This window comes from Monodelphis domestica, chromosome 1, assembly GCF_027887165.1.
Source record: "Monodelphis domestica isolate mMonDom1 chromosome 1, mMonDom1.pri, whole genome shotgun sequence".
Taxonomy (NCBI): domain Eukaryota; kingdom Metazoa; phylum Chordata; class Mammalia; order Didelphimorphia; family Didelphidae; genus Monodelphis; species Monodelphis domestica.
Window position 1 is genome coordinate 718,632,115 of NC_077227.1, and position 12,369 is coordinate 718,644,483.

Here is a 12,369-nt window from a genome sequence, read left to right on the forward strand (position 1 = left end):
GCTCTCAGAGGACTGCCCAATGCTCTTCCTCTCAAGGCTTCTGTGTAATTAGAATTTTGTGTCCTTGAACTACATTTCCCAGCATTCCTGTTTCGTCCCTGCCTTACATCCTTATGTTTTGTAGATAACGTTTTGGGTAACCCAGCCCTCTCTTTGGCTATCTGGGCTGGGAAAAGTTCTCTTTATTCAGCTTTTTCTATTTCCTCAACTTCAAGTGATTAATAGATTTAATAAAATATAATACTTGGAGTTATTGAATATTGATTTTTATACTAAACTCAGAACTAGCCAGGTTTAAATGGCATTTGAAATGTAAGATGCTGTCTGTTGGAAGAAATACAGACTCACCTTGTCACAGATAGTCTCCTCTATGTCTTGTTGAAATTTCCCAAGCATAGCCAACACATTTGTTTTGTGATATCTCCCTCCCATGATCCTTCTTCCTCCCCCCTCCCAGCTCCAATCCTACAACAAACATACATAGTACAGAAAGACAAAGTCCTTTGTTGACTATGTCCAAAAATAAGTGTCTTATTCTTCATTTTAAATCCATCCCCTCTGACTAGAGGTAGAATGGTGGGATTCACCTTCTGTTCTCTGGACTTAGGGCTTATCATTGCATTAATCAAAGTGGTTTTTAAATTTGTTTTATTTTAACTCTTACCTTCTTTCTTAGAATCAATACTGTGTTTTGGTTCCAAGGTAATAGAGAAATAAGGACCAGGCAATTGGGGTTAAATGACTTGTCCAGGGTCACAAGGCTGGGAAGTGTCTGAGGCCAGATTTGAACAAAGTACCTCCTGTCTCTGGACCTGACTTTCTATTGTGAGATTTAAAATGGTTGAGGTCTTAAACTGTAGTGATTAAAATAGTGGGAGATATAAATTGTGATAGATATAAGAGAGGGTGAGTAAATTTGACCGCAGAAATATGTTTCACTACAGTGTCTTGGGTTTTAAAATCAAATATAAAGTGGTCGCCAGGGAAATATTCCCAATTATTCAAATACCCAAGTCAATTGGGTTTTATAGAGATTTTAATTAACAATACAATGAGTAATCAAAGAAAGAGAGAGTAAGAAAGGAATAAGTATGAAGGGCCTCAAGCCAATATGGCCTAGACCTGAGTCTTAAAAGAGAAATCAGTCAGTTTTTTAGCACTCACCACAAGGTCTGACTAAACAAGGATTCTAGTAACACCAGGCCAGCGTCCTTCCTCAAAGAGTCTTCCAGCCAGAGATTGTTTCAAAAGGCCTTTCTCAAGAGCCTCCAGAGCTTCTACCCCAGAGGGACAGAGCCTCTCAGAGGAGCTCCTCAAGGAGCTCTCCTCCAGAATGAGAATCAGAAATTGAAATCCTCTGAATGAGATCCAAGCTCTTGTTTTTAAGGGCAAAATCTCCTCTGTCACCTCCCCTTAGTCCTTACATCTACCAATCACTGTAGATGTTTCTAAAGGACCGCCCATTTTGAATTCACAGCTGAGTAGTTTTAATCTCTTTAGTAAGTCAGGAAAAAATGCTGCTGTGTTGACAAATTTCATTAGAAAAAACCTCTGAATAAGTTATCACCCTTTTAGGTTTAAGTAGTTTACAAGTTGCCCCACCTTTATAGGTACTTAGTATCCCATTGTATCAATTCTAAAACAGTCATGACTCAAAGAACTTCCTGTCCCTTCCATAAGCATGGATCAAAGCACTTTCATTGTTCAGCAAGGCCTAAAGCAGTCTTAAGTAGGGTGGAGTAGGGATATTCCCAAGGCAAGGAGTTCTCACTATCTGCTAGGGAATTTTTTAAAGTAGACGATTCCCCAATGGGGGAAACCCCTAACATTCATAAGTCTGAGAAATTTTGAGGTTTACACTATTCTATTATTGAATATTCCATTATGAGCCACCTTGTTGATCCCTCAATCAGAGTTTTAAAGTCATTTTTCTCTGTAATGCCGCATAAATTGTTCTGGTGGTGCTCACTTCAGGCTGCAGCAGGTCACAGAGGTCTCTGGTATCCCTGAATCCCCGGCGCCCCCAGACCTCGTGAAAATCTTGTCTCTACATACTATAAGAACACTGAAGCCTGCAGCCTTCTCTTTGTGCTGGGTTACACTGAGCTGCTCTCACTCAACAGAAACTAACCCTACCTATGTATAAACAGACACACACACACATATAATACCGGTTTTACATGTATGTATTTATTTTGTTCTGAGCTGTATGTGGGAAAGGTAGAAACCTGCTGATGCTCACAGCTAATGAGGGCAACAGGAAATATTTTGTGATTATGGGGTTTCCCTCTTCATACTCATCTTTTGGAAGGTGGACACCTTCCTGCATCTGGAGTTGCAATACAACAAGAAGAGATTCAGTAAAAAGTAATTCAGGCTGAAAACATGAATCAGCTCATAAGTGTCCAGCTACATTCACAAATGATGCATACTAAATGATTAAGAGTCCCAGTACTGAGAAAGAGGACTGTGAATTAGTTTTCTGGGTCAAGCCTAAGGCCCCCGTCTACTGCATCACCACCCCTGCCCCCCCTTGGATGGCTCCTCTAGGAACTTTATTTCCCTTGTCCCCATGAAACAATTTGTTCAAGCCCACAGCACAAAACCTTACAATACCCCTGAACCAGTGCCTGGGAAAGCTGTTTATGACAGATTGTAAAAATGGAGACTTAAACTCTGGACTCCAAACCCCAGAAGTCCTTGCTCTGGCTCCCAGAATGCCTTGTAGCCTCACCTGGGCCTAGAGCGAGATGGGGTATTTAACCTGGCTGTAAAGGCTACTGGGGCCTCTTTTTCCTGTTTCCGCTTCCAAGCAGACACGTCTCTTTCATGATGTAGGTGAGGTTAAATGGGCCTCTCAGCCCACATAGCACATGCCTTTCTTACTTGTATTTTCCAAAATTCCTTATCTTAAACAAACCTCTAAAAATATAATACCTCTAGAGAGAAATTAATTTCTACCTGCCTCAGCTTGGCCCCCCAAATTTTAACTCTTACAAGGTGTACATTTTTATCTGAGTTTGGAGGCAGAGCTCCCTTTAATCCGTCTGCTGGGGCTGCCTGCTTCCAATTGCTCTCCCCAATGGTCAGATGGGCTCACAACTCCAGCAGAAGTACATTATAGTCCTTCCTTTCCCACACCAACTCTAACCCTTGTCATTTTCCTTTTCTGTCATGGTAGCCATTTAAAAAAAACCCTCACCTTCCATTTTGGAATCAATACCATATATTGGTTCCAAGGCAGAAGAGTGGTAAGGGTTAGGCAATGGGGGTCATGTGACTTGCCCAGGGTCACACAGCTGGGAAGAGTCTGAGGTCAGGTTTGAACCCAGGACCTTCTATTTTTGGGCCTGACTCTCAATCCACCAAGCTCATGGTAGCCATTTTGATAGATATGAGACGATACCCTAGAGTTGTTTGAAAGTGAATTTTTACATTCCATAGTGATTTAGAGCATTTTTCATATGACTATTGATAGCTTTGATTTCTCTATCTGAAAATTGCCTTTTCATAATCTTTGGCCATTTATCAATTGGGGAATGATTTATATTCTTAAGTTTGATTCAGTTCTCTATATTTTTGAAAGATCAGGTCTTTATCAGAGAAACTTGCTATAAATCCACCCCCTGCCCCAAGTTTTCTGCTTTTCTTCTAATTCCCTAATTTCCTTCTGATTCTAATTTCCTCTTGTTTGTGCAAAATCTTAATTGAATATAATCAGAATAATCCATTTTATATTTTATAATGAACTCTATCTCTTGTTTGGTCATAAATGCTCCCCTTATCCAAAAATTTGACAGGTAAACTGTTCCATGATCCCCTAATTTGCCTACAGCATCACCCTTAAAAAAAAACAAACCCTTACCTTTTGTCTTAGGATCCATAGCAAGTATTGGTTCTAAGGCAGAAGAAAAGTAAAGGCTAAGCAAGAGGTTAAGTGACTTGCCCAGGGTCACACAGCTAGGAAGTATCTGATGTCAGATTTTAATCTAGGCTCTCCTGACTCCCAGGCCTGGTTTTCTATTCACTGAGCCACCTAGCTGACCCTTGGTATAATTCCTTTTGTCTAAATCACATACCCTTTTTAACTGGCTGCGCGTGAACGCTGACACCAGGCCACAACCGCACCTCCTGTAACAACTGGAGTCCCATGCCCCATGTGCCACAAACTCTGCGTCTCAGCCTTTGGACTTCAAAGCCACATGAGGGTACATCAATAGATGATAATGCACAAAGACAATTGTCATTCTCAATCACCAAGAGCCTACCACTACTATTAGTATACAATGTGAGGTATTGGTGTATACCAAGTTTCTGCCAAACTGCTTTCCAATTTTCCCAGCAGAGACTTATGGGCAAACATGGCAGCAGTGTTGACCTAAGACTCTTCCTCTCCTCACCACCTACTGATATAGACTACCTCAAAAGGCCAAAAAAACCAAATTCACAAGAACGAAGGGACTCTACAGTAGGGTGCAGCATTGAAGGTACGTGGAATTTGGGCATTTCCACAGTATAAGGGGGTGAAATAGCTTCCACCAAAATGTGAGCTGATCAACCCTCCCCCACCCCACTACAGAGCCAGAGTCAGAGCCAGTGTGCTAGAATCAGGGAGTGAGTGAGGGGCACCTCTAGAGTGAACAAGGGGCACCTCTAGGTCCTTGGCAGCTGACTAAGACCACCAAAGACCTACCCCTGAGAGCAGCTAGACCTGAGACCCCAGCAGGCTGAAGAGCGCATACCTTGGGCGCCTACGTGGGGACAGCTCAGAGAAGGGCACTAAACAGTAGAAGCTGCAGAGACTTGAAAAGAAAACTGTGCTCCTTAGCTCCATACATAGAGAGCCTGCTCTCCTCACTCAAGACTTCTGACTGGAAAGGGAAGGAAAAACCACCATAGTGATGGCAAACAATGCCCAGGAATAACAACTTCCCAACACCAAGAAAAACAAGAATAAGGCATTCACCCTGGATAATTTTTATGGAGGAAAAATTCAGACTACAGAGGAAATAGCAGAAGAGGCCATGCAAATAAATGTATCCAAACCTTCCCCCCCAAATGGAAATTGGCCACAAGCTCTTGAAGAATTTAAATCAGAGCTTATCAAAAAGATGGAAGGATTTTGGCAAGAAAAGTGGGAAATAGTTAAAAAAGAAAATAACAGTTTAAAGGACAGGAACTCCCAATTGGAGAAATAGCTGGAAGCCATGAAAAACAGGATAGACCAAAACAAAAAGGAAAATCAAAAGATTATAGAGGAAAACCAGTCCTTAAAGACCAGAAGTCAGCAATTGGAAGCCAATGATCTTGTAAAACAGCAAGAATAAAAGACTGACAAAATAGCAGAAAACTTAGAATATCTCACTGACAAGATGATAGATCAGGAAAACCAGTCTCAAAGAGACAATTTGAGAATCATTGGTCTACCTGAAAATCCAGAAATAATCAGAAATCTTGAAATCATACTACAAGAAATTATCCAAGAAAATGGCCCTGATGTTCTTGAACAAGGGGGAAAAATAGACATTGAAAGAGTTCATAGAACACCCTCTACACTAAATCCTCAAAAGACAACCCCCAGGAATGTAATTGCCAAATTCAAGAGCTTTCAAGCTAAGGATAAAATTTTACACAAAGCCAAAAAGAGCCAATTCAGATATCAAGGAGCACCAATCAAGATTACAGAAGATCTGACAGCTTCCACACTAAAGGACCACAAGGCTTAGAATATGATATTTAGAAAGGCAAGAGAATTGGGTCTTCAACCAAGGATCACCTACCCATAAAAACTGACTATATACTTCAAGGAGAAAGTATGGGCATTCAACAAAATAGAAGATGTCCAAGTATTTGTAAAGAAAAGACCAGAACTAAGTGGAAAGTTTGATATCCAAACACAAAAATCAAGATAAACATGAAAAGGTAAATAAGAAAGAGAGGGGAAAGGGAAAAATGTCTTTTATTTAAATTTTCTTCTTTAAGGGCTTCAATGAGATCAAATTGTTTATATTAATATATGGAAAATGTTCTTTATAATTCTCAAAAATGATATTCACTATTGTGGAAAGGAGACAAGACTGACTGTTTGTGGGGGAAGGGGTCTTGTGACTAGCACTTCCTTCCTGCCATGTGGGACTATTTATCCTCTCTCCCCTCTCTCCTCCATACAAACCTCCCATTATCCCCCATTTTTCCAATCCCATTTCCTTTCCCAATAAATATAACACTATTATAGTAATTAGAAGAATCATTCACAGGTAGAGATTGGGTAATAAGATGATATGCAAAAAATGAAAAAGGGAGGGGGGAATAGAAGATGGCACCAAGTGAAACTTGAAGGAATAAGATAAATAGGATAACCTATATTATAGAAAGAGGCATATGGGAAGCGGAGGGGAAGAATACTATTATAAGAAGGAGAGGAAGAGAGTGCTAATAGGTAATACTTAAACCTTACTCTCAGTGAAATCAGTTCTGAGAGGGAAGAACATCTAGATCCATTGGGGTATCGAATTCTGTCTTATTCTACAGGAAAAGTGAGAAGGGAAAACCAAGGGTGGGGAGCAGGAGGAGTACAAAAAGGGAGGGAAAGAGAGGGAAACATAATAAATATAGGGATTAGGGGGACTGATTAAAAGCAAACCACTGATTTAAAAGGATATAGCAAAAGAAGAAAGGGCAGAACTAGGAGAGGATATCAAAATGTTGGGGGAATACACAAGTGGCAATCATAACTTTGAATGTGAATGGGATGAACTCACCCATAAAACGAAACCACATAGCAAAGTGAATTAGAAATCAAAATCCTACTATATGTTGTCTACAAGAAACATACATGAGGCAGGTAGACACTCACAGGGTTAGAATTAAAGGTTGGAGCAAAATCTATTGGCTCTCAACTGAGAAAGAGAAGGCAGGAGTTGCAATCATGATATCTGACAAAGCCAAAGTAAAAATAGATCTGATTAAAAGAAATAGGGAAGGTAATTACATCCTGATAAAAGGCAGTATAGACAATGAGGAAATACCACTACTCAACATGTATGTACCAGATAGTATCGAATCCAAATTTCTAAAGGAGAAACTAGTGGATTTGAAGGAGGAAATAGATAGTAAAACTGTACTAGTGGGAGACTTGAACTATCCTCTATCAAATTTAGATAAATCAAACCAAAAAATAAATAAGAAAGAGGTAAGAGATGTGAATGAAATCTTAGAAAAATTAGAGTTAATAGATATATTGAGAAAAATAAATAGGGACAAAAAATAATATACCTTTTCAGCAGCACATGGTACATTCACAAAGATTGACCATGTACTATGGCATAAAAACATGGCAAACAATTGCAAAAAAGCAAAAATAATAAATGCAACCTTTTCAGATCATAATGCAGTAAACATAATAATTAGTAAGGGTACATGGAGAGGCAAATGAAAAAATAATTGGAAATTAAATAATAAGATTCTCCAAAAATCAGTTAAAGAATAAGTCATAGAAACAATAATTTCATTGAAGAAAATGATAATGATAAGACATCCTTTCAAAATCTATGGGATGCAGCCAAAGCAGTACTCAGGGGGAAATTTATATCCTTGAGTTCATATATTAATTAACAAATTAGAGAGGGCAGAGGTCAACAAATTGGATAAGCAAACCAATTTTCCCAGAAGTTTTTGTCAAATAGTGAGTTTTTGTCAAAAGTTTGGATCTTTGCATTTATTAAAGCACCAATTACCGTGATCAGTAAGTAAGCATTTATGAAGTGCCTACTATGTGCTAAGTGCTTTATAACTATTTAATTCTCATAACAACCATGGCAGGTAGGTGCTATTATTATCTTTGTTTTATATTTTCAAGTGACTGAGGCGAGTAGGGGTTCAGTGACCTTAGGAATCATCTCATTCACTCCCCTCATTTTACAGATAAGGACACGAAGGTCCATAGAGTATTACTGCCTTTGTGAACAGAACAGAGATTTGAAATTAAGTCCATGTTTAGTGCTCTCTTCACTTTACTATAATATCTTCTGGGTAGAACAGATGTGGCTACCATATTGATTTTTGCTTCATTATTGAGGCATTCCCACAAAGCAATGTGTTAGATATTTACCTAGTGATATTCCGCTGAGAAAATGCTTTCTCTGCAGCCCATTGCAGGTCATAGGGAATGTTTATTCTCACATAAAATCTGAAGCACCTAGAGGCCCTTTGCTGAAAAATGGAGATGGGGAGCCTTTCAAGTCCTTGGGATACTCCCTAGAAGACACTTATTTTTCTAATCTGCTTATCATTTTAAAAGAAAAAAAATGCTGAGACATTATGTTTCAGCCTAAATGGTTCAAAGGGAGCTTGACCATATCCTAGATTGTCATGAACTGGTTTTTACCCTCATTGCTCCTATGAGGGATTATTCTTTAACTATACTATAGATGTGTATTCTGAATATCTGTCAAATTTACAGGATAGTGTGCAATTGAGAAATGAAATACTATCTACTAAAGTCATCCAGGCACAGAAGCTGGCAATTTTTATTTCTCTGAAGACGTGCATCCTGGCAGGCATTTCATCAGTAGTTAATGTATTGTTATCAGTGAGGAGGAAATTGTTTCTCTTGGACTTTACCTCAGAGTTAAATCATCCATTATCAATGATTTCCTCTTTCATATGTTCCACAACAACATCCTACCTCTTATTCCTATTAAACAAACAAAATATGAATCATGTGTAAGGAAAATTTTAGCAAATATAGAATGGGCCAAGATTTTCTCTCCATGGATTTATCTTTGGGTAAGTGTTCCCAACCTATAGCATGCATTCTCCATGGGATGTATGGGAGATATTTTGATTTGAGTTTTTAGAATTGATTTCCAGGCAAATTTCTTTTCCTGTGTAAAAACAACATTCTTTTATTCCACATGCTTTAATTTCAGAATAAAATAAACAACTAGCCTACACTATAAGCCATCCTGTCTCCTAGTTCTGGGTGGAGGAACTGGGATCTTATAGTTCTGCCTCTTTACATTGGAGAATATTTAAAAAAAATAACCCATTGGACACTGGTTGACAAAGCCAGGCAGGGCAGGACCTCTACTGCTGCTGTGGCAAACATGGGAGTCATAATAGTTTTGGAGAACAAATTTAAGAAGTCTCACCCATTCTTAGTAAATGTGCTGAGGCTTTAATTATTTTATTTTATTGGTGTGTGTATGTATGGAAAATACTAGAACTTATTTCTTTTAATACTAAAAGGGGAGTCCAGGAAGTTTTTCTGAAATCTAAGGGGCATGAAGACAGAAAAAAGTGAGGAAGCCTGTTGTGGATCAGGAACCATCATCGCCTGATGGATGTGAGTGTGCTTAGGGGAGCTATTCAGCACCATGGACATCCACAGCTGGCACCTGGGTCTCTAAAGAGAGGATGAAAGAGGATGGCTAGAGCTTTCCTACAGTGTGCCCCCAAGGCACTGGGCTGGGCTCTGGAGATCCAACCACAATCACTTTTTCCCAGGAGCCAGTACGCTATTTCTGTAGCCCGCCAAAGGCTTCCAGGTCTTTACAAATATTGTCCCTCTTTTCTTCTCTCTTGCCCTGCCCTCTCTTGTCCTCTTCCCTCCATGGTGAGAGACAGAGGACATGGGTTCAGATCTTGACGCTTGCCCTTATTAGTAGTGTATCCCGGGGGCAACACCCGCAATGTCTCTAGGAGTCTGTAAAAAATGGGAGAGATGAACTTTGAGCACTCTCCCACTTGTAATCTCTGTTAAAAACCAGTTCACAGGACTAAGTAGTGGCTGCAATTTAGAAGCACGCCAGCAGGGAGCAGCAAAGAGCAGTAGAGCCAGTGAGGGGCTCTTGGCCTTCACTGACTGGCCACTCCATGGCCCACGCCCTGATGACATCACCAGGTTTCCCCTGAGTATTTCCTCTTCCACCACTAGGGGGAGCATCTAGGGCTTCCTTTTTCCGGTCACTGGGAGAAGTGGGTGGGGCGGCTGCCTTTGAGTCTCACTCTGGTTTGGTCTATGGATGTTCCTTCTGCCTTGTGGGAAGAAAAACTCCCTGGCACGGCCTCATTCCGGGACCATTTGCAATGAGATTTTGGCCCAACCACACCTTGAAAGTAGAAGTGTCGAAACCATGGCCCCATGGGAATGTGGAAAAATGTTTAAGGTCAATTCACTTTTTTTTTTTAAACCCTGACCTTCTGTCTTAATAGTAATTCTTTGTGTGTGTGATTTGAAAAAAATTTAATTAATTTAGAATATTTTTCCATGGTTACTTGATTCACGTTCTTTCCCTCCTTTCCTCCCACCCCCCTCCTGGAGCCAAAGAGCAATTCCAATGGGTTTTACATGTGTCCTTTATAGTAATTCTAAGACAGAACAGTGGCAAGGGCTAGGCAAGTGGGGTTTAGTGACTTGTCCAAGGTCTTGTTTGCCTAAGGAAGTGTCTGAGGTCAGACTTGAAGCCTGGCACTCTATCCACTGTGCTACCTTGCTGCCCCTTAAGACAAATTCTTTGCACCAAGGTGTATGTAGAATCCATGACCTACCAGGGCTCCAAGGCACTATTGTTTAATATATGTCTCAATTGCTTCAATAGATGTATAGATGGCACTCATAAATTTGCTAGGACAAGTGATGCTTTGGAAGGAAGATAGAATCAGTTTTCTGAAAGATGCTTGTATTTTAGTACATCGAATCAAATTTAATGATGTGAAACTTAAAAAGATAAATGTAAAGCTTCCATTTGTTTGGATTTAAAAAAATGATTTCACAATGATGAAATTCAGGAAGAATGATTTCATTGCAGTTTCTTGGAAAAAGATCTGGAAGTTTTGTTCCACTACAAACTTGGTATATGATAAGAGCATAACACAGCAGCCAAAATGGTTAGTGGGTTGCTTCTGGGAACAAGAAGGAGAGGATTCTGATACTCCTGCCCTGACCACATCACACTGAGAGGATTCTCCTCTGTTCTGGGCATCCTCCTTTATGAAGGAAATCCAGTAATCAGGAATGTTCCAAGGAGGCAAACATAGTGATAAGGGGCCTGGAATTCACACCATCCAAAGATGAATTGAAGGAACTCTGGAGCTTTAAACTTTGAGTCTTAAAATCTTCATGAAATAGTTCTGACCTTTAAAAATTGTATTCTACCACACTTCCATTATTTTAATCTAATCTATTGTTCATCATCAACAGTGAATTATTGCTGAGCAACCACTATGTGTATCCTTCTTTGTGAAGCCTATTGATAGAGAATTGCCATTCTCAAAGTGGGGGCTGTGGACATCTGGAGCATTCCTTGAGATCCTTTCAGGGAGCCCATGAGGTCAAAACTGTTTTCATAATAATTCTAAGACATCAGTTCCCCATTAAAATATTCCTCTGCTTTTCTAACTGTGTTTCTATGAAAGGCTGGATTTTGTATTTCGACTACTTCATTTTCATTTTTTTTTAAACCCTTACCTTCTGTCTTGGAATCAATACTCTGTGTTGGCTCCAAGGCAGAAGAGTGATAAGGACTAGGCAATGGGGGTTAAGTGACTTGCCCAGGGTCATACAGCTAGGAAGTATCTGAGGCCAGATTTGAACCTAAAACCTTCCATCTCTAATCCTGGCTCACAATTCACTGAGCTACCCAACTTCCCCCTTTCATTTTCATTTGTATACTTCTACCAAAACATCACATTGCCACAGATTTAATGCATAAGCACATATGATAATCCAGCTGTCTTCTGTTAGTTTAGAGCAAGTGACTAAATATAATAGAATGAAAGTTAATAGGGATGAATGCAAAGTCTTGCATTTAGGCTCCATAAAATCAATGGCACAAATACAATATGAAGAGCACGTGGCTTGGTTCATGTGAAAAAAGATTTAGTTTGAAGTGTGATATGTTTGTCAACATACCACACACAACAAAACTCACCTACTGTGGTTTTGATTTTAGATGAGAATGAGTGACACAAGAATGCTGACACATATAGGGTGTAATGAGAGAGAGAAAGTACAATGACCCAAAGAAAAGCAGCTCTATTAATTTAATGGTCATATTAATGCCCAGAGGCTGCCCACTGTTAAGGGTAAATTTTATGGTTGAAATTGAATATATTTTAGTTGGTCGCCAGGTATTTAAATTTTAAATCCCAATGAAATACTCAAGCCAGAATGGTTTATAGTGGTTTATTTATAATAGAAGGAAGAAATTAAGAATGAGAGAGAGGGAAAAGGGAAGGATTGCTGCCCTGGCTTGGTCTGTACCCAGCAGGAGTTCAGAGGCCTCAGCCAAGGGGCAGCCTCTGGAATGCCAAGGAAATGGGGTCCCAAGAGAGGGGCCTTTCCAGAAGCTGTTCCCTTCAGAAAAG